The following is a 21,576-nucleotide window of genomic DNA, read 5'->3' as shown; positions in this document are numbered from 1 at the left end:
CAGCCCTGTGGGCCTTGCTGCTGCTGCAGCCAAAAAACAAAAGGTGGTGCTGCTGCTGCTTCTGCTGCTTCTGCTTCTGCTTGTGTCTGGCCGCTGTTGGAGCGTCCAGGCACAGGACTTCTGCTGCTGCTGACTAAATGGCCTCCTTAATTGGATCATTTGAGTAGCCAGCACACCTGTGCAGGTAGGGCATGACATGATAGGCAGCTGCCTTGATAGCGGGTGGGTGCTGAATGTTCCTAATTGACAAAATAAGATTAATGCTTATGAAGAAATATAAAATCTCATCCCTTCCCCAATATCGCGCCACACCCCTACCCCTTAATTCCCTGGTTGAACTTGATGGACATATGTCTTTTTTCGACCGTACTAACTATGTAACTATGTAACATAACATGGGGGGGGGGGGGGTCTCCTGGCTGTTCACACAGGTGTGTCATTGCTGTACATTGACCATGCATTGCTTCTGTGGTATTGCAAAGGCAAAGACAAATGCTTCCAGCCATCCATTGCACTAATGGATTGGTCATCAGCTGGCTGTCTATGTCCCGCATCAATATAGACCAAAGTACAGAGGGTTAGGCTATGCTATTGTGCACCTACCTGATGCATCAGAAGGTGCGAGGCCCTTGCTAAATTCTGTGCACAGACTTTGAGATCTATACTTTAGACTGTATCTAAACCTGCTCCAACATGGACTGACATTCTGGCCTACTTTCAGCCGATGCGACTTGTCTGTCGCTGAACAGTCGCTTTTTATGTATTCAGCACCTATGTATAATGTTGTAAAAATGCTCTAGAAGCTAAAGTCGCAGAAATGTCACACATATTTGGCCTGCAACTTTCTGTGCGACAAATTCAGACAGGAAAAATCAGTATAAATCCTTAGAAAATTATCCCCCAGTGTCTCCATCTGCTGGCGGTATTGAATAAGCATTGCTGCACTGATGGGGTATGCATTAGACGAAAAAAAAGAAGAAAAAGAAGAATAATACGCCCAGAAAAGAGGCGAAAAGGAGAAAAACGTAAAAAAACGTGAAAAAAAAGTAAGAGGAAGAGAAGGGAAAAAAAGGTGGAAATGGGTTTAAAAGTGATTTCGGCGGAGAATATATATATATATATATATATATATATATATATATATATATATACGCGCACACACACACATATATATAAACGTATTCTCCGTTGAGATATTGCAGCCGCTGCTGTGTCCAGGCCCAGGAGCCTTAGCACTGTGCTGTGATGTCACTCAATACCACTGACATCACTAGGTGTAAACAACATCTCTCCTTTGCTGTGTATGTGACTATGGAGCTGTTTGGTGATGTCGTCTATTATGGCCTTCATAGAAGCAACAGGAGATTGTTGCATCCATCTAGAACCCTCAGAACTACAGTGCTATGATGTCACTCACTTCCACAGGCCTTGCAGAGTGTAAACAACAACAACCCAGCTTTGTTGTGTATGTAACCATAGGGATTTGTGATGTCACCTAGAACCTTCACAGCAGCGACAGCTTTATGAGGAGCATCAGCACTGCTCTGCCTGAGCAGAACCATCACCGCCATAGGTTGTCAAATAACCCGGGTTTAACCCACACAGGTAAGTCCAATGGGGTGCAGGCATGTCCTCTATGCTTACAGCTTCCCGTGGGTGTTGGTTTGATACCGTTTGGGGACAGCCAAGGAGGCATCTGCAGGCAACAAAGGTAGGTGTGTGCTTGTGTGTGTGTTTCCTATGCAGATCCTAAGCCCAGTGTCACATGCAAGTAGGAGGAGTAAGAAGGGTTCCTGGCAAATCCGGGTTATGGATTGCATTTAAAAAGGCCCCATGGGAGTGCAATGGGCCCCTGTCTTGCTGCTTAGCAATAATGGTATGGGTTTAGGTTCTGCTGTGTGTACTGGTGGTTGACTGCCCCCCAGCCCAGAGTGTGCATGGAAAATTGTCTGGCAGCCTCCCTGACAGCAAGCAGTGATAGTGCCCATGAAGGGCACCTTGTTGGGCCCGCCCCTTTCACGGTTATCGCTTCTCGGCCTTTTGGCTAAGATCAAGTGTAGTATCTGTTCTTATCAGTTTAATATCTGATACGTCCCCTATCTGGGGACCATATATTAAATGGATTTTTGAGAACGGGGGCCGATTTCGAAGCTTGCTTCCGTCGCCCTATGCATTGACCCGATATGGCAGTATCTTCGGGTACAGTGCACCACCCCCTTACAGGGTTAAAAAGAAAGATTCCTACTTTCATTGCTACCTGCTTGCTGGCTAGCCAGCTAGCCAGCCCTGTGGGCCTTGCTGCTGCTGCAGCCAAAAAACAAAAGGTGGTGCTGCTGCTGCTTCTGCTGCTTCTGCTTCTGCTTGTGTCTGGCCGCTGTTGGAGCGTCCAGGCACAGGACTTCTGCTGCTGCTGACTAAATGGCCTCCTTAATTGGATCATTTGAGTAGCCAGCACACCTGTGCAGGTAGGGCATGACATGATAGGCAGCTGCCTTGATAGCGGGTGGGTGCTGAATGTTCCTAATTGACAAAATAAGATTAATGCTTATGAAGAAATATAAAATCTCATCCCTTCCCCAATATCGCGCCACACCCCTACCCCTTAATTCCCTGGTTGAACTTGATGGACATATGTCTTTTTTCGACCGTACTAACTATGTAACTATGTAACATAACATGGGGGGGGGGGGGGGTCTCCTGGCTGTTCACACAGGTGTGTCATTGCTGTACATTGACCATGCATTGCTTCTGTGGTATTGCAAAGGCAAAGACAAATGCTTCCAGCCATCCATTGCACTAATGGATTGGTCATCAGCTGGCTGTCTATGTCCCGCATCAATATAGACCAAAGTACAGAGGGTTAGGCTATGCTATTGTGCACCTACCTGATGCATCAGAAGGTGCGAGGCCCTTGCTAAATTCTGTGCACAGACTTTGAGATCTATACTTTAGACTGTATCTAAACCTGCTCCAACATGGACTGACATTCTGGCCTACTTTCAGCCGATGCGACTTGTCTGTCGCTGAACAGTCGCTTTTTATGTATTCAGCACCTATGTATAATGTTGTAAAAATGCTCTAGAAGCTAAAGTCGCAGAAATGTCACACATATTTGGCCTGCAACTTTCTGTGCGACAAATTCAGACAGGAAAAATCAGTATAAATCCTTAGAAAATTATCCCCCAGTGTCTCCATCTGCTGGCGGTATTGAATAAGCATTGCTGCACTGATGGGGTATGCATTAGACGAAAAAAAAGAAGAAAAAGAAGAATAATACGCCCAGAAAAGAGGCGAAAAGGAGAAAAACGTAAAAAAAACGTGAAAAAAAAGGAAGAGGAAGAGAAGGGAAAAAAAGGTGGAAATGGGTTTAAAAGTGATTTCGGCGGAGAATATATATATATATATATATATATATATATATATATATATATACGCGCACACACACACATATATATAAACGTATTCTCCGTTGAGATATTGCAGCCGCTGCTGTGTCCAGGCCCAGGAGCCTTAGCACTGTGCTGTGATGTCACTCAATACCACTGACATCACTAGGTGTAAACAACATCTCTCCTTTGCTGTGTATGTGACTATGGAGCTGTTTGGTGATGTCGTCTATTATGGCCTTCATAGAAGCAACAGGAGATTGTTGCATCCATCTAGAACCCTCAGAACTACAGTGCTATGATGTCACTCACTTCCACAGGCCTTGCAGAGTGTAAACAACAACAACCCAGCTTTGTTGTGTATGTAACCATAGGGATTTGTGATGTCACCTAGAACCTTCACAGCAGCGACAGCTTTATGAGGAGCATCAGCACTGCTCTGCCTGAGCAGAACCATCACCGCCATAGGTTGTCAAATAACCCGGGTTTAACCCACACAGGTAAGTCCAATGGGGTGCAGGCATGTCCTCTATGCTTACAGCTTCCCGTGGGTGTTGGTTTGATACCGTTTGGGGACAGCCAAGGAGGCATCTGCAGGCAACAAAGGTAGGTGTGTGCTTGTGTGTGTGTTTCCTATGCAGATCCTAAGCCCAGTGTCACATGCAAGTAGGAGGAGTAAGAAGGGTTCCTGGCAAATCCGGGTTATGGATTGCATTTAAAAAGGCCCCGTGGGAGTGCAATGGGCCCCTGTCTTGCTGCTTAGCAATAATGGTATGGGTTTAGGTTCTGCTGTGTGTACTGGTGGTTGACTGCCCCCCAGCCCAGAGTGTGCATGGAAAATTGTCTGGCAGCCTCCCTGACAGCAAGCAGTGATAGTGCCCATGAAGGGCACCTTGTTGGGCCCGCCCCTTTCACGGTTATCGCTTCTCGGCCTTTTGGCTAAGATCAAGTGTAGTATCTGTTCTTATCAGTTTAATATCTGATACGTCCCCTATCTGGGGACCATATATTAAATGGGTTTTTGAGAACGGGGGCCGATTTCGAAGCTTGCTTCCGTCGCCCTATGCATTGACCCGATATGGCAGTATCTTCGGGTACAGTGCACCACCCCCTTACAGGGTTAAAAAGAAAGATTCCTACTTTCATTGCTACCTGCTTGCTGGCTAGCCAGCTAGCTCGCCCTGTGGGCCTTGCTGCTGCTGCAGCCAAAAAACAAAAGGTGGTGCTGCTGCTGCTTCTGCTGCTTCTGCTTCTGCTTGTGTCTGGCCGCTGTTGGAGCGTCCAGGCACAGGACTTCTGCTGCTGCTGACTAAATGGCCTCCTTAATTGGATCATTTGAGTAGCCAGCACACCTGTGCAGGTAGGGCATGACATGATAGGCAGCTGCCTTGATAGCGGGTGGGTGCTGAATGTTCCTAATTGACAAAATAAGATTAATGCTTATGAAGAAATATAAAATCTCATCCCTTCCCCAATATCGCGCCACACCCCTACCCCTTAATTCCCTGGTTGAACTTGATGGACATATGTCTTTTTTCGACCGTACTAACTATGTAACTATGTAACATAACATGGGGGGGGGGGTCTCCTGGCTGTTCACACAGGTGTGTCATTGCTGTACATTGACCATGCATTGCTTCTGTGGTATTGCAAAGGCAAAGACAAATGCTTCCAGCCATCCATTGCACTAATGGATTGGTCATCAGCTGGCTGTCTATGTCCCGCATCAATATAGACCAAAGTACAGAGGGTTAGGCTATGCTATTGTGCACCTACCTGATGCATCAGAAGGTGCGAGGCCCTTGCTAAATTCTGTGCACAGACTTTGAGATCTATGCTTTAGACTGTATCTAAACCTGCTCCAACATGGACTGACATTCTGGCCTACTTTCAGCCGATGCGACTTGTCTGTCGCTGAACAGTCGCTTTTTATGTATTCAGCACCTATGTATAATGTTGTAAAAATGCTCTAGAAGCTAAAGTCGCAGAAATGTCACACATATTTGGCCTGCAACTTTCTGTGCGACAAATTCAGACAGGAAAAATCAGTATAAATCCTTAGAAAATTATCCCCCAGTGTCTCCATCTGCTGGCGGTATTGAATAAGCATTGCTGCACTGATGGGGTATGCATTAGACAAAAAAAAAGAAGAAAAAGAAGAATAATACGCCCAGAAAAGAGGCGAAAAGGAGAAAAACGTAAAAAAACGTGAAAAAAAAGTAAGAGGAAGAGAAGGGAAAAAAAGGTGGAAATGGGTTTAAAAGTGATTTCGGCGGAGAAATATATATATATATATATATATATATATATATACGCGCACACACACACATATATATAAACGTATTCTCCGTTGAGATATTGCAGCCGCTGCTGTGTCCAGGCCCAGGAGCCTTAGCACTGTGCTGTGATGTCACTCAATACCACTGACATCACTAGGTGTAAACAACATCTCTCCTTTGCTGTGTATGTGACTATGGAGCTGTTTGGTGATGTCGTCTATTATGGCCTTCATAGAAGCAACAGGAGATTGTTGCATCCATCTAGAACCCTCAGAACTACAGTGCTATGATGTCACTCACTTCCACAGGCCTTGCAGAGTGTAAACAACAACAACCCAGCTTTGTTGTGTATGTAACCATAGGGATTTGTGATGTCACCTAGAACATTCACAGCAGCGACAGCTTTATGAGGAGCATCAGCACTGCTCTGCCTGAGCAGAACCATCACCGCCATAGGTTGTCAAATAACCCGGGTTTAACCCACACAGGTAAGTCCAATGGGGTGCAGGCATGTCCTCTATGCTTACAGCTTCCCGTGGGTGTTGGTTTGATACCGTTTGGGGACAGCCAAGGAGGCATCTGCAGGCAACAAAGGTAGGTGTGTGCTTGTGTGTGTGTTTCCTATGCAGATCCTAAGCCCAGTGTCACATGCAAGTAGGAGGAGTAAGAAGGGTTCCTGGCAAATCCGGGTTATGGATTGCATTTAAAAAGGCCCCGTGGGAGCGCAATGGGCCCCTGTCTTGCTGCTTAGCAATAATGGTATGGGTTTAGGTTCTGCTGTGTGTACTGGTGGTTGACTGCCCCCCAGCCCAGAGTGTGCATGGAAAATTGTCTGGCAGCCTCCCTGACAGCAAGCAGTGATAGTGCCCATGAAGGGCACCTTGTTGGGCCCGCCCCTTTCACGGTTATCGCTTCTCGGCCTTTTGGCTAAGATCAAGTGTAGTATCTGTTCTTATCAGTTTAATATCTGATACGTCCCCTATCTGGGGACCATATATTAAATGGATTTTTGAGAACGGGGGCCGATTTCGAAGCTTGCTTCCGTCGCCCTATGCATTGACCCGATATGGCAGTATCTTCGGGTACAGTGCACCACCCCCTTACAGGGTTAAAAAGAAAGATTCCTACTTTCATTGCTACCTGCTTGCTGGCTAGCCAGCTAGCCAGCCCTGTGGGCCTTGCTGCTGCTGCAGCCAAAAAACAAAAGGTGGTGCTGCTGCTGCTTCTGCTGCTTCTGCTTCTGCTTGTGTCTGGCCGCTGTTGGAGCGTCCAGGCACAGGACTTCTGCTGCTGCTGACTAAATGGCCTCCTTAATTGGATCATTTGAGTAGCCAGCACACCTGTGCAGGTAGGGCATGACATGATAGGCAGCTGCCTTGATAGCGGGTGGGTGCTGAATGTTCCTAATTGACAAAATAAGATTAATGCTTATGAAGAAATATAAAATCTCATCCCTTCCCCAATATCGCGCCACACCCCTACCCCTTAATTCCCTGGTTGAACTTGATGGACATATGTCTTTTTTCGACCGTACTAACTATGTAACTATGTAACATAACATGGGGGGGGGGGGGGTCTCCTGGCTGTTCACACAGGTGTGTCATTGCTGTACATTGACCATGCATTGCTTCTGTGGTATTGCAAAGGCAAAGACAAATGCTTCCAGCCATCCATTGCACTAATGGATTGGTCATCAGCTGGCTGTCTATGTCCCGCATCAATATAGACCAAAGTACAGAGGGTTAGGCTATGCTATTGTGCACCTACCTGATGCATCAGAAGGTGCGAGGCCCTTGCTAAATTCTGTGCACAGACTTTGAGATCTATACTTTAGACTGTATCTAAACCTGCTCCAACATGGACTGACATTCTGGCCTACTTTCAGCCGATGCGACTTGTCTGTCGCTGAACAGTCGCTTTTTATGTATTCAGCACCTATGTATAATGTTGTAAAAATGCTCTAGAAGCTAAAGTCGCAGAAATGTCACACATATTTGGCCTGCAACTTTCTGTGCGACAAATTCAGACAGGAAAAATCAGTATAAATCCTTAGAAAATTATCCCCCAGTGTCTCCATCTGCTGGCGGTATTGAATAAGCATTGCTGCACTGATGGGGTATGCATTAGACGAAAAAAAAGAAGAAAAAGAAGAATAATACGCCCAGAAAAGAGGCGAAAAGGAGAAAAACGTAAAAAAACGTGAAAAAAAAGTAAGAGGAAGAGAAGGGAAAAAAAGGTGGAAATGGGTTTAAAAGTGATTTCGGCGGAGAAATATATATATATATATATATATATATATATATATATATATATATATATACGCGCACACACACACATATATATAAACGTATTCTCCGTTGAGATATTGCAGCCGCTGCTGTGTCCAGGCCCAGGAGCCTTAGCACTGTGCTGTGATGTCACTCAATACCACTGACATCACTAGGTGTAAACAACATCTCTCCTTTGCTGTGTATGTGACTATGGAGCTGTTTGGTGATGTCGTCTATTATGGCCTTCATAGAAGCAACAGGAGATTGTTGCATCCATCTAGAACCCTCAGAACTACAGTGCTATGATGTCACTCACTTCCACAGGCCTTGCAGAGTGTAAACAACAACAACCCAGCTTTGTTGTGTATGTAACCATAGGGATTTGTGATGTCACCTAGAACCTTCACAGCAGCGACAGCTTTATGAGGAGCATCAGCACTGCTCTGCCTGAGCAGAACCATCACCGCCATAGGTTGTCAAATAACCCGGGTTTAACCCACACAGGTAAGTCCAATGGGGTGCAGGCATGTCCTCTATGCTTACAGCTTCCCGTGGGTGTTGGTTTGATACCGTTTGGGGACAGCCAAGGAGGCATCTGCAGGCAACAAAGGTAGGTGTGTGCTTGTGTGTGTGTTTCCTATGCAGATCCTAAGCCCAGTGTCACATGCAAGTAGGAGGAGTAAGAAGGGTTCCTGGCAAATCCGGGTTATGGATTGCATTTAAAAAGGCCCCGTGGGAGTGCAATGGGCCCCTGTCTTGCTGCTTAGCAATAATGGTATGGGTTTAGGTTCTGCTGTGTGTACTGGTGGTTGACTGCCCCCCAGCCCAGAGTGTGCATGGAAAATTGTCTGGCAGCCTCCCTGACAGCAAGCAGTGATAGTGCCCATGAAGGGCACCTTGTTGGGCCCGCCCCTTTCACGGTTATCGCTTCTCGGCCTTTTGGCTAAGATCAAGTGTAGTATCTGTTCTTATCAGTTTAATATCTGATACGTCCCCTATCTGGGGACCATATATTAAATGGATTTTTGAGAACGGGGGCCGATTTCGAAGCTTGCTTCCGTCGCCCTATGCATTGACCCGATATGGCAGTATCTTCGGGTACAGTGCACCACCCCCTTACAGGGTTAAAAAGAAAGATTCCTACTTTCATTGCTACCTGCTTGCTGGCTAGCCAGCTAGCCAGCCCTGTGGGCCTTGCTGCTGCTGCAGCCAAAAAACAAAAGGTGGTGCTGCTGCTGCTTCTGCTGCTTCTGCTTCTGCTTGTGTCTGGCCGCTGTTGGAGCGTCCAGGCACAGGACTTCTGCTGCTGCTGACTAAATGGCCTCCTTAATTGGATCATTTGAGTAGCCAGCACACCTGTGCAGGTAGGGCATGACATGATAGGCAGCTGCCTTGATAGCGGGTGGGTGCTGAATGTTCCTAATTGACAAAATAAGATTAATGCTTATGAAGAAATATAAAATCTCATCCCTTCCCCAATATCGCGCCACACCCCTACCCCTTAATTCCCTGGTTGAACTTGATGGACATATGTCTTTTTTCGACCGTACTAACTATGTAACTATGTAACATAACATGGGGGGGGGGGGGGGTCTCCTGGCTGTTCACACAGGTGTGTCATTGCTGTACATTGACCATGCATTGCTTCTGTGGTATTGCAAAGGCAAAGACAAATGCTTCCAGCCATCCATTGCACTAATGGATTGGTCATCAGCTGGCTGTCTATGTCCCGCATCAATATAGACCAAAGTACAGAGGGTTAGGCTATGCTATTGTGCACCTACCTGATGCATCAGAAGGTGCGAGGCCCTTGCTAAATTCTGTGCACAGACTTTGAGATCTATACTTTAGACTGTATCTAAACCTGCTCCAACATGGACTGACATTCTGGCCTACTTTCAGCCGATGCGACTTGTCTGTCGCTGAACAGTCGCTTTTTATGTATTCAGCACCTATGTATAATGTTGTAAAAATGCTCTAGAAGCTAAAGTCGCAGAAATGTCACACATATTTGGCCTGCAACTTTCTGTGCGACAAATTCAGACAGGAAAAATCAGTATAAATCCTTAGAAAATTATCCCCCAGTGTCTCCATCTGCTGGCGGTATTGAATAAGCATTGCTGCACTGATGGGGTATGCATTAGACGAAAAAAAAGAAGAAAAAGAAGAATAATACGCCCAGAAAAGAGGCGAAAAGGAGAAAAACGTAAAAAAACGTGAAAAAAAAGTAAGAGGAAGAGAAGGGAAAAAAAGGTGGAAATGGGTTTAAAAGTGATTTCGGCGGAGAAATATATATATATATATATATATATATATATATATATATACGCGCACACACACACATATATATAAACGTATTCTCCGTTGAGATATTGCAGCCGCTGCTGTGTCCAGGCCCAGGAGCCTTAGCACTGTGCTGTGATGTCACTCAATACCACTGACATCACTAGGTGTAAACAACATCTTTCCTTTGCTGTGTATGTGACTATGGAGCTGTTTGGTGATGTCGTCTATTATGGCCTTCATAGAAGCAACAGGAGATTGTTGCATCCATCTAGAACCCTCAGAACTACAGTGCTATGATGTCACTCACTTCCACAGGCCTTGCAGAGTGTAAACAACAACAACCCAGCTTTGTTGTGTATGTAACCATAGGGATTTGTGATGTCACCTAGAACCTTCACAGCAGCGACAGCTTTATGAGGAGCATCAGCACTGCTCTGCCTGAGCAGAACCATCACCGCCATAGGTTGTCAAATAACCCGGGTTTAACCCACACAGGTAAGTCCAATGGGGTGCAGGCATGTCCTCTATGCTTACAGCTTCCCGTGGGTGTTGGTTTGATACCGTTTGGGGACAGCCAAGGAGGCATCTGCAGGCAACAAAGGTAGGTGTGTGCTTGTGTGTGTGTTTCCTATGCAGATCCTAAGCCCAGTGTCACATGCAAGTAGGAGGAGTAAGAAGGGTTCCTGGCAAATCCGGGTTATGGATTGCATTTAAAAAGGCCCCGTGGGAGTGCAATGGGCCCCTGTCTTGCTGCTTAGCAATAATGGTATGGGTTTAGGTTCTGCTGTGTGTACTGGTGGTTGACTGCCCCCCAGCCCAGAGTGTGCATGGAAAATTGTCTGGCAGCCTCCCTGACAGCAAGCAGTGATAGTGCCCATGAAGGGCACCTTGTTGGGCCCGCCCCTTTCACGGTTATCGCTTCTCGGCCTTTTGGCTAAGATCAAGTGTAGTATCTGTTCTTATCAGTTTAATATCTGATACGTCCCCTATCTGGGGACCATATATTAAATGGATTTTTGAGAACGGGGGCCGATTTCGAAGCTTGCTTCCGTCGCCCTATGCATTGACCCGATATGGCAGTATCTTCGGGTACAGTGCACCACCCCCTTACAGGGTTAAAAAGAAAGATTCCTACTTTCATTGCTACCTGCTTGCTGGCTAGCCAGCTAGCCAGCCCTGTGGGCCTTGCTGCTGCTGCAGCCAAAAAACAAAAGGTGGTGCTGCTGCTGCTTCTGCTGCTTCTGCTTCTGCTTGTGTCTGGCCGCTGTTGGAGCGTCCAGGCACAGGACTTCTGCTGCTGCTGACTAAATGGCCTCCTTAATTGGATCATTTGAGTAGCCAGCACACCTGTGCAGGTAGGGCATGACATGATAGGCAGCTGCCTTGATAGCGGGTGGGTGCTGAATGTTCCTAATTGACAAAATAAGATTAATGCTTATGAAGAAATATAAAATCTCATCCCTTCCCCAATATCGCGCCACACCCCTACCCCTTAATTCCCTGGTTGAACTTGATGGACATATGTCTTTTTTCGACCGTACTAACTATGTAACTATGTAACATAACATGGGGGGGGGGGGTCTCCTGGCTGTTCACACAGGTGTGTCATTGCTGTACATTGACCATGCATTGCTTCTGTGGTATTGCAAAGGCAAAGACAAATGCTTCCAGCCATCCATTGCACTAATGGATTGGTCATCAGCTGGCTGTCTATGTCCCGCATCAATATAGACCAAAGTACAGAGGGTTAGGCTATGCTATTGTGCACCTACCTGATGCATCAGAAGGTGCGAGGCCCTTGCTAAATTCTGTGCACAGACTTTGAGATCTATACTTTAGACTGTATCTAAACCTGCTCCAACATGGACTGACATTCTGGCCTACTTTCAGCCGATGCGACTTGTCTGTCGCTGAACAGTCGCTTTTTATGTATTCAGCACCTATGTATAATGTTGTAAAAATGCTCTAGAAGCTAAAGTCGCAGAAATGTCACACATATTTGGCCTGCAACTTTCTGTGCGACAAATTCAGACAGGAAAAATCAGTATAAATCCTTAGAAAATTATCCCCCAGTGTCTCCATCTGCTGGCGGTATTGAATAAGCATTGCTGCACTGATGGGGTATGCATTAGACGAAAAAAAAGAAGAAAAAGAAGAATAATACGCCCAGAAAAGAGGCGAAAAGGAGAAAAACGTAAAAAAACGTGAAAAAAAAGTAAGAGGAAGAGAAGGGAAAAAAAGGTGGAAATGGGTTTAAAAGTGATTTCGGCGGAGAAATATATATATATATATATATATATATATATATATATATATACGCGCACACACACACATATATATAAACGTATTCTCCGTTGAGATATTGCAGCCGCTGCTGTGTCCAGGCCCAGGAGCCTTAGCACTGTGCTGTGATGTCACTCAATACCACTGACATCACTAGGTGTAAACAACATCTCTCCTTTGCTGTGTATGTGACTATGGAGCTGTTTGGTGATGTCGTCTATTATGGCCTTCATAGAAGCAACAGGAGATTGTTGCATCCATCTAGAACCCTCAGAACTACAGTGCTATGATGTCACTCACTTCCACAGGCCTTGCAGAGTGTAAACAACAACAACCCAGCTTTGTTGTGTATGTAACCATAGGGATTTGTGATGTCACCTAGAACCTTCACAGCAGCGACAGCTTTATGAGGAGCATCAGCACTGCTCTGCCTGAGCAGAACCATCACCGCCATAGGTTGTCAAATAACCCGGGTTTAACCCACACAGGTAAGTCCAATGGGGTGCAGGCATGTCCTCTATGCTTACAGCTTCCCGTGGGTGTTGGTTTGATACCGTTTGGGGACAGCCAAGGAGGCATCTGCAGGCAACAAAGGTAGGTGTGTGCTTGTGTGTGTGTTTCCTATGCAGATCCTAAGCCCAGTGTCACATGCAAGTAGGAGGAGTAAGAAGGGTTCCTGGCAAATCCGGGTTATGGATTGCATTTAAAAAGGCCCCGTGGGAGTGCAATGGGCCCCTGTCTTGCTGCTTAGCAATAATGGTATGGGTTTAGGTTCTGCTGTGTGTACTGGTGGTTGACTGCCCCCCAGCCCAGAGTGTGCATGGAAAATTGTCTGGCAGCCTCCCTGACAGCAAGCAGTGATAGTGCCCATGAAGGGCACCTTGTTGGGCCCGCCCCTTTCACGGTTATCGCTTCTCGGCCTTTTGGCTAAGATCAAGTGTAGTATCTGTTCTTATCAGTTTAATATCTGATACGTCCCCTATCTGGGGACCATATATTAAATGGATTTTTGAGAACGGGGGCCGCTTTCGAAGCTTGCTTCCGTCGCCCTATGCATTGACCCGATATGGCAGTATCTTCGGGTACAGTGCACCACCCCCTTACAGGGTTAAAAAGAAAGATTCCTACTTTCATTGCTACCTGCTTGCTGGCTAGCCAGCTAGCCAGCCCTGTGGGCCTTGCTGCTGCTGCAGCCAAAAAACAAAAGGTGGTGCTGCTGCTGCTTCTGCTGCTTCTGCTTCTGCTTGTGTCTGGCCGCTGTTGGAGCGTCCAGGCACAGGACTTCTGCTGCTGCTGACTAAATGGCCTCCTTAATTGGATCATTTGAGTAGCCAGCACACCTGTGCAGGTAGGGCATGACATGATAGGCAGCTGCCTTGATAGCGGGTGGGTGCTGAATGTTCCTAATTGACAAAATAAGATTAATGCTTATGAAGAAATATAAAATCTCATCCCTTCCCCAATATCGCTGTTACGCCGAGCGCTCCGGGTCCCCGCTCCTCCCCGGAGCGCTCGCTACACTTCCCTCACTGCAGCGCCCCGGTCGGTTCCACGGACCCGGGGCGCTGCGTTACTACCTCCGGCCGGGATGCGATTCGCGATGCGGGTAGCGCCCGTTCGCGATGCGCACCCCGGCTCCCGTACCTTACTCGCTCCCCGTCAGTTCTGTCCCGGCGCGCGCGGCCCCGCTCCCTAGGGCGCGCGCGCGCCGGGTCTTTGCGATTTAAAGGGCCACTGCACCGCTGATTGGTGCAGTGGTTCCAATTAGTGTTTACACCTGTGCACTTCCCTATATCACCTCACTTCCCCTTCACTCCCTCGCCGGATCTTGTTGCCCTAGTGCCAGTGAAAGCGTTCCTTGTGTGTTCCTTGCCTGTGATTCCAGACCTGCTGCCGTTGCCCCTGACTACGATCCTTGCTGCCTGCCCCGACCTTCTGCTACGTCCGACCTTGCTTCTGTCTACTCCCTTGTACCGCGCCTATCTTCAGCAGCCAGAGAGGTTGAGCCGTTGCTAGGGGATACGACCTGGTCACTACCGCCGCAGCAAGACCATCCCGCTTTGCGGCGGGCTCTGGTGAAAACCAGTAGTGACTTAGAACCGATCCTCTAGCACGGTCCACGCCAATCCCTCTCTGGCACAGAGGATCCACTACCTGCCAGCCGGCATCGTGACAGTAGATCCGGCCATGGATCCCGCTGAAGTTCCTCTGCCAGTTGTCGCTGACCTCACCACGGTGGTCGCCCAGCAGTCACAACAGATTGCGCAACAAGGCCAACAGCTGTCTCAACTGACTGTTATGCTACAACAGTTACTACCACAGCTCCAGCAATCATCTCCTCCGCCAGCTCCTGTACCTCCTCCGCAGCGAGTGGCCGCTTCTGGAATACGACTATCCTTGCCGGATAAATTTGATGGGGACTCTAAGTTTTGCCGTGGCTTTCTTTCCCAATGTTCATTACACTTGGAGATGATGTCGGACCAGTTCCCCACTGAAAGGTCTAAGGTGGCTTTCGTAGTCAGCCTGCTGTCTGGAAAAGCCCTGGCTTGGGCCACACCGCTCTGGGACCGCAATGACCCCGTCACTGCCTCTGTACACTCCTTCTTCTCGGAAATTCGAAGTGTCTTTGAGGAACCTGCCCGAGCCTCTTCTGCTGAAACTGCCCTGTTGAACCTGGTCCAGGGTAATTCTTCCGTTGGCGAGTATGCCGTACAGTTCCGTACCCTTGCTTCAGAATTATCCTGGAATAATGAGGCACTCTGCGCGACCTTTAAAAAAGGCCTATCCAGCAACATTAAAGATGTTCTGGCCGCACGAGAAATCCCTGCTAACCTACATGAACTCATCCATCTTGCCACTCGCATTGACATGCGTTTTTCCGAACGGCGTCAGGAGCTCCGCCAGGATATGGACTCTGTTCGCACGAGGCGTTTCTTCTCCCCGGCTCCTCTCTCCTCTGGTCCCCTGCAATCTGTTCCTGTGCCTCCCGCCGTGGAGGCTATGCAGGTCGACCGGTCTCGCCTGACACCCCAAGAGAGGACACGACGCCGCATGGAGAATCTCTGCCTGTACTGTGCTAGTACCGAACACTTCCTGAAGGATTGTCCTATCCGTCCTCCCCGCCTGGAAAGACGTCCGCTGACTCCGCACAAAGGTGAGACAGTCCTTGATGTCTACTCTGCTTCTCCACGTCTTACTGTGCCTGTGCGGATGTCTGCCTCTGCCTTCTCCTTCTCTGCTGTGGCCTTCTTGGACTCTGGATCTGCAGGAAATTTCATCTTAGCCTCTCTCGTCAACAGGTTCAACATCCCGGTGACCAGTCTCGCCAGACCCCTCTACATCAATTGTGTAAACAATGAAAGATTGGACTGTACTATACGTTTCCGCACGGAGCCCCTTCTAATGTGCATCGGATCTCATCACGAGAGGATTGAACTGTTGGTCCTCCCCAATTGCACTTCTGAAATCCTTCTTGGACTTCCCTGGCTTCAACTCCATTCCCCAATCCTGGATTGGTCCACTGGGGAGATCAAGAGTTGGGGGCCCTCTTGTTCCAAGGACTGCTTAAAACCGGTTCCCAGTAAACCTTGCCGTGTCCCTGTGCTTCCTCATGTAACCGGTCTCCCTAAGGCCTATATGGACTTTGCGGACGTTTTTTGCAAAAAACAAGCTGAGACTCTACCTCCTCACAGGCCTTATGATTGTCCCATTGACCTCCTCCCGGGCACTACTCCACCCCGGGGCAGAATCTATCCTCTGTCCGTCCCAGAGACTCTTGCCATGTCTGAATACGTCCAAGAAAATTTAAAAAAGGGCTTTATCCGTAAATCCTCCTCTCCTGCCGGAGCCGGATTTTTCTTTGTGTCCAAAAAAGATGGCTCTCTACGTCCTTGCATTGACTACCGCGGTCTTAATAAAATCACGGTTAAGAACCGCTACCCCCTACCCCTCATCTCTGAACTCTTTGATCGTCTCCAAGGTGCCCATATTTTTACCAAACTGGACTTAAGAGGTGCTTATAATCTCATCCGCATCAGAGAGGGGGATGAATGGAAAACGGCATTTAACACCAGAGATGGACACTTTGAGTATCTGGTCATGCCCTTTGGTCTATGCAACGCCCCTGCCGTCTTCCAAGACTTTGTTAATGAAATTTTTCGTGATCTACTATACTCCTGTGTTGTTGTATATCTGGACGATATCCTGATTTTTTCTGCCAATCTTGAAGAACACCGCCAGCATGTCCGTATGGTTCTTCAGAGACTTCGTGATAATCAACTCTATGCCAAAATAGAGAAATGTCTGTTTGAATGCCAATCTCTTCCTTTTCTAGGATACTTGGTCTCTGGCCAGGGACTACAAATGGACCCAGATAAACTCTCTGCCGTCTTAGATTGGCCACGCCCCTCCGGACTCCGTGCCATCCAACGTTTTTTGGGGTTCGCCAATTATTACAGGCAATTTATTCCACATTTTTCTACCATTGTGGCTCCTATTGTGGCTTTAACAAAAAAAAATGCCGATCCCAAGTCTTGGCCTCCTCAAGCGGAAGACGCCTTTAAACGACTCAAGTCTGCCTTTTCTTCGGCTCCCGTGCTCTCCAGACCTGACCCATCTAAACCCTTCCTATTGGAGGTTGATGCCTCCTCAGTGGGAGCTGGAGCTGTCCTTCTACAAAAAAACTCTTCCGGGCATGCTGTTACTTGTGGTTTTTTTTTCCAGGACCTTCTCTCCGGCGGAGAGGAACTACTCCATCGGGGATCGAGAGCTTCTAGCCATTAAATTAGCACTTGAGGAATGGAGGCATCTGCTGGAGGGATCAAGATTTCCAGTTATTATTTACACCGATCACAAGAACCTCTCCTACCTCCAGTCTGCCCAACGGCTGAATCCTCGTCAGGCCAGGTGGTCTCTGTTCTTTGCCCGATTTAATTTTGAAATTCACTTTCGGCCTGCTGATAAAAACATTAGGGCCGATGCTCTCTCTCGTTCCTCAGATGCCTCTGAAATTGAACTCTCTCCTCAACACATCATTCCTCCTGACTGCCTGATTTCCACTTCTCCAGCCTCCATCAGGCAAACTCCTCCAGGAAAGACCTTTGTTTCTCCACGCCAACGCCTTGGGATCCTCAAATGGGGTCACTCCTCCCATCTCGCAGGTCATGCGGGCATCAAGAAATCTGTGCAACTCATCTCTCGCTTCTATTGGTGGCCGACTCTAGAGACTGATGTGGTGGACTTTGTGCGAGCCTGCACTATCTGTGCCCGGGATAAGACTCCTCGCCAGAAGCCCGCTGGTTTTCTTCATCCTCTACCTGTCCCCGAACAACCTTGGTCTCTGATTGGTATGGATTTTATTACTGACTTACCCCCATCCCATGGCAACACTGTTATTTGGGTGGTCGTTGATCGATTCTCCAAAATGGCACATTTCATCCCTCTTCCTGGTCTTCCTTCAGCGCCTCAGTTGGCTAAACAATTTTTTGTACACATTTTTCGTCTTCACGGGTTGCCTACACAGATCGTCTCGGATAGAGGCGTCCAATTTGTGTCTAAATTCTGGAGGGCTCTCTGTAAACAACTCAAGATTAAATTAAATTTTTCTTCTGCATACCATCCTCAATCCAATGGACAAGTAGAGAGAATTAACCAGATCTTGGGTGACTATTTACGACATTTTGTTTCCTCCCGCCAGGATGACTGGGCAGATCTTCTACCTTGGGCCGAATTCTCGTATAATTTCAGAATCTCTGAATCTTCCTCCAAATCTCCGTTTTTCGTGGTGTACGGCCGTCACCCTCTTCCCCCCCTCCCTACCCCCTTGCCCTCTGGTCTGCCCGCTGTGGATGAAATTTCTCGTGATCTTTCCACCATATGGAAAGAGACCCAAAATTCTCTCTTACAGGCTTCTTCTCGCATGAAGAGATTCGCAGATAAGAAAAGAAGAGCTCCTCCCATTTTTTCCCCTGGAGACAAGGTATGGCTCTCCGCTAAATATGTCCGTTTCCGTGTCCCGAGCTATAAGTTGGGACCACGCTATCTTGGTCCTTTTAAAGTTTTGTGTCAAATTAATCCTGTCTCTTACAAACTTCTTCTTCCTCCTTCTCTTCGTATCCCTAATGCCTTTCACGTCTCTCTTCTTAAACCTCTCATCCTCAACCGTTTTTCTCCTAAATCTGTTCCTCCCACTCCTGTTTCCGGCTCCTCGGACATCTTCTCTGTCAAAGAGATTTTGGCCTCTAAAAAGGTCAGGGGAAGAACTTTTTTTTTAGTGGATTGGGAGGGTTGTGGTCCAGAAGAGAGGTCCTGGGAACCTGAGGACAATATCCTGGACAAAAGTCTGATCCTCAGGTTCTCAGGCCCCAAGAAGAGGGGGAGACCCAAGGGGGGGGGTACTGTTACGCCGAGCGCTCCGGGTCCCCGCTCCTCCCCGGAGCGCTCGCTACACTTCCCTCACTGCAGCGCCCCGGTCGGTTCCACGGACCCGGGGCGCTGCGTTACTACCTCCGGCCGGGATGCGATTCGCGATGCGGGTAGCGCCCGTTCGCGATGCGCACCCCGGCTCCCGTACCTTACTCGCTCCCCGTCAGTTCTGTCCCGGCGCGCGCGGCCCCGCTCCCTAGGGCGCGCGCGCGCCGGGTCTTTGCGATTTAAAGGGCCACTGCACCGCTGATTGGTGCAGTGGTTCCAATTAGTGTTTACACCTGTGCACTTCCCTATATCACCTCACTTCCCCTTCACTCCCTCGCCGGATCTTGTTGCCCTAGTGCCAGTGAAAGCGTTCCTTGTGTGTTCCTTGCCTGTGATTCCAGACCTGCTGCCGTTGCCCCTGACTACGATCCTTGCTGCCTGCCCCGACCTTCTGCTACGTCCGACCTTGCTTCTGTCTACTCCCTTGTACCGCGCCTATCTTCAGCAGCCAGAGAGGTTGAGCCGTTGCTAGGGGATACGACCTGGTCACTACCGCCGCAGCAAGACCATCCCGCTTTGCGGCGGGCTCTGGTGAAAACCAGTAGTGACTTAGAACCGATCCTCTAGCACGGTCCACGCCAATCCCTCTCTGGCACAGAGGATCCACTACCTGCCAGCCGGCATCGTGACAATCGCGCCACACCCCTACCCCTTAATTCCCTGGTTGAACTTGATGGACATATGTCTTTTTTCGACCGTACTAACTATGTAACTATGTAACATAACATGGGGGGGGGGGGGGGGGTCTCCTGGCTGTTCACACAGGTGTGTCATTGCTGTACATTGACCATGCATTGCTTCTGTGGTATTGCAAAGGCAAAGACAAATGCTTCCAGCCATCCATTGCACTAATGGATTGGTCATCAGCTGGCTGTCTATGTCCCGCATCAATATAGACCAAAGTACAGAGGGTTAGGCTATGCTATTGTGCACCTACCTGATGCATCAGAAGGTGCGAGGCCCTTGCTAAATTCTGTGCACAGACTTTGAGATCTATACTTTAGACTGTATCTAAACCTGCTCCAACATGGACTGACATTCTGGCCTACTTTCAGCCGATGCGACTTGTCTGTCGCTGAACAGTCGCTTTTTATGTATTCAGCACCTATGTATAATGTTGTAAAAATGCTCTAGAAGCTAAAGTCGCAGAAATGTCACACATATTTGGCCTGCAACTTTCTGTGCGACAAATTCAGACAGGAAAAATCAGTATAAATCCTTAGAAAATTATCCCCCAGTGTCTCCATCTGCTGGCGGTATTGAATAAGCATTGCTGCACTGATGGGGTATGCATTAGACGAAAAAAAAGAAGAAAAAGAAGAATAATACGCCCAGAAAAGAGGCGAAAAGGAGAAAAACGTAAAAAAACGTGAAAAAAAAGTAAGAGGAAGAGAAGGGAAAAAAAGGTGGAAATGGGTTTAAAAGTGATTTCGGCGGAGAAATATATATATATATATATATATATATATATATATATATATATATACGCGCACACACACACATATATATAAACGTATTCTCCGTTGAGATATTGCAGCCGCTGCTGTGTCCAGGCCCAGGAGCCTTAGCACTGTGCTGTGATGTCACTCAATACCACTGACATCACTAGGTGTAAACAACATCTCTCCTTTGCTGTGTATGTGACTATGGAGCTGTTTGGTGATGTCGTCTATTATGGCCTTCATAGAAGCAACAGGAGATTGTTGCATCCATCTAGAACCCTCAGAACTACAGTGCTATGATGTCACTCACTTCCACAGGCCTTGCAGAGTGTAAACAACAACAACCCAGCTTTGTTGTGTATGTAACCATAGGGATTTGTGATGTCACCTAGAACCTTCACAGCAGCGACAGCTTTATGAGGAGCATCAGCACTGCTCTGCCTGAGCAGAACCATCACCGCCATAGGTTGTCAAATAACCCGGGTTTAACCCACACAGGTAAGTCCAATGGGGTGCAAGCATGTCCTCTATGCTTACAGCTTCCCGTGGGTGTTGGTTTGATACCGTTTGGGGACAGCCAAGGAGGCATCTGCAGGCAACAAAGGTAGGTGTGTGCTTGTGTGTGTGTTTCCTATGCAGATCCTAAGCCCAGTGTCACATGCAAGTAGGAGGAGTAAGAAGGGTTCCTGGCAAATCCGGGTTATGGATTGCATTTAAAAAGGCCCCGTGGGAGTGCAATGGGCCCCTGTCTTGCTGCTTAGCAATAATGGTATGGGTTTAGGTTCTGCTGTGTGTACTGGTGGTTGACTGCCCCCCAGCCCAGAGTGTGCATGGAAAATTGTCTGGCAGCCTCCCTGACAGCAAGCAGTGATAGTGCCCATGAAGGGCACCTTGTTGGGCCCGCCCCTTTCACGGTTATCGCTTCTCGGCCTTTTGGCTAAGATCAAGTGTAGTATCTGTTCTTATCAGTTTAATATCTGATACGTCCCCTATCTGGGGACCATATATTAAATGGATTTTTGAGAACGGGGGCCGATTTCGAAGCTTGCTTCCGTCGCCCTATGCATTGACCCGATATGGCAGTATCTTCGGGTACAGTGCACCACCCCCTTACAGGGTTAAAAAGAAAGATTCCTACTTTCATTGCTACCTGCTTGCT

General features: G+C 47.8%; 7 non-coding genes across 7 annotated transcripts; all 7 read left to right on the top strand.

Annotated features, from left to right (window-relative positions):
* Positions 1-2,024: 2,024 nt before the first annotated feature.
* On the top strand, positions 2,025-2,215 carry LOC130342390 (U2 spliceosomal RNA). Its single transcript, XR_008882044.1, has one exon. It is a non-coding gene; the product is annotated as a U2 spliceosomal RNA (small nuclear RNA).
* A 2,090-nt stretch (positions 2,216-4,305) lies between these two features.
* Positions 4,306-4,496, top strand: LOC130342336 (U2 spliceosomal RNA). Its single transcript, XR_008882000.1, has one exon. It is a non-coding gene; the product is annotated as a U2 spliceosomal RNA (small nuclear RNA).
* A 2,076-nt stretch (positions 4,497-6,572) lies between these two features.
* On the top strand, positions 6,573-6,763 carry LOC130342389 (U2 spliceosomal RNA). The gene has a single exon (XR_008882043.1). It is a non-coding gene; the product is annotated as a U2 spliceosomal RNA (small nuclear RNA).
* A 2,095-nt stretch (positions 6,764-8,858) lies between these two features.
* On the top strand, positions 8,859-9,049 carry LOC130342388 (U2 spliceosomal RNA). Its single transcript, XR_008882042.1, has one exon. It is a non-coding gene; the product is annotated as a U2 spliceosomal RNA (small nuclear RNA).
* A 2,086-nt stretch (positions 9,050-11,135) lies between these two features.
* LOC130342386 (U2 spliceosomal RNA) lies at positions 11,136-11,326 on the top strand. Its single transcript, XR_008882040.1, has one exon. It is a non-coding gene; the product is annotated as a U2 spliceosomal RNA (small nuclear RNA).
* Positions 11,327-13,411: 2,085 nt separating this feature from the next.
* Positions 13,412-13,602, top strand: LOC130342328 (U2 spliceosomal RNA). Its single transcript, XR_008881992.1, has one exon. It is a non-coding gene; the product is annotated as a U2 spliceosomal RNA (small nuclear RNA).
* Positions 13,603-21,334: 7,732 nt separating this feature from the next.
* Positions 21,335-21,525, top strand: LOC130342385 (U2 spliceosomal RNA). Its single transcript, XR_008882039.1, has one exon. It is a non-coding gene; the product is annotated as a U2 spliceosomal RNA (small nuclear RNA).
* The last annotated feature ends 51 nt before the right edge of the window (positions 21,526-21,576 follow it).

The sequence above is a fragment of the Hyla sarda genome, unplaced genomic scaffold (genome assembly GCF_029499605.1).
Source record: "Hyla sarda isolate aHylSar1 unplaced genomic scaffold, aHylSar1.hap1 scaffold_649, whole genome shotgun sequence".
NCBI classification, from domain to species: Eukaryota; Metazoa; Chordata; class Amphibia; order Anura; family Hylidae; genus Hyla; species Hyla sarda.
Note: the sequence above shows the minus strand (reverse complement) of the source record. Positions and strands in the feature narration are given on the sequence as shown.